Source organism: Rhagoletis zephyria, unplaced genomic scaffold, assembly GCF_001687245.7.
Source record: "Rhagoletis zephyria isolate East Lansing unplaced genomic scaffold, Rhagoletis_zephyria_1.1 Rzeph_scaffold_09352, whole genome shotgun sequence".
In the NCBI taxonomy this organism is placed as follows: domain Eukaryota; kingdom Metazoa; phylum Arthropoda; class Insecta; order Diptera; family Tephritidae; genus Rhagoletis; species Rhagoletis zephyria.
This window is the reverse complement of record NW_016166430.1, coordinates 3,930-4,817: the sequence shown is the minus strand read 5'-3', so window position 1 is coordinate 4,817 and position 888 is coordinate 3,930. Positions and strand designations below refer to the sequence as shown.

At 29.6% G+C, this 888-nt stretch overlaps 1 non-coding gene across 1 annotated transcript; it reads left to right on the top strand.

The window, feature by feature from the left end:
• Positions 1-559: 559 nt before the first annotated feature.
• On the top strand, positions 560-641 carry TRNAS-AGA (transfer RNA serine (anticodon AGA)). Its single transcript has one exon. It is a non-coding gene; the product is annotated as a tRNA-Ser (tRNA).
• Positions 642-888: the final 247 nt, after the last annotated feature.

Below are 888 nucleotides of genomic sequence, written 5' to 3'. Positions count from 1 at the left end.
CATTAATTTGAAGTAGCAAAAAGAAAACAAAGCCAACGAATGTACGTAAGTAACTTTCTTTTTAAAAATCATGTCAGTTGTTGGTTTTGTTGTCTTTCTTTAAATGGCTTATCAGCTCAGTCGAGATATTCGCAAGTATTTTAGGTTATCAATCAATTGGGCTTAATACCATACAATTTGCTGAGAGATTGTATTGTTTAATAGAGTGTAAAAAATATATATACATTTTCTAATTAAACTGCTCATTTGACATTTATTTGACGCGCGAAATTGATTGCAGGTGCGTGTGGGAACTTCTATAAACCTATAGCTAGCTACAGAAATTTGTGCGGCTATCAGCGGCAGCGCAAATAAACCAATAAAATTTTATTAACAGATAGACTGACAACAGCATATGAATAAATAAGAACAAAAGTAAATATTTATTTACTATTTTTTTTATATTCTTGAGAAAAATTGTTGCTTCCGCATTGAAAATTGTTTTAATTTAGTTTATGCTCCACTTGTACGTCTATCGCGTATATGTTGTGGCGTGGAATTAGCCGCATTTGGTAACAAAGCAGTCGTGGCCGAGCGGTTAAGGCGTCTGACTAGAAATCAGATTCCCTCTGGGAGCGTAGGTTCGAATCCTACCGACTGCGAAGCAAAATAAAATTTTTTTGTTATTTTTTTATGCTTTTATTTATTTTTTGAATACAAAAATACAAAATGATGTTTGTTTTTATCGATTTTTTTTTATTTAAAAAAAAAAGTTCGTAAAATTTTCGTAAACTTTTTTTACTAGGAAAAAATTATAAATATTTAAATAATGTATACATATATAATATCTATTTCGTAAGAAATTTATTTTGCTTCGCAGTTGGTATTTTCTGGAATTTTTTATATATC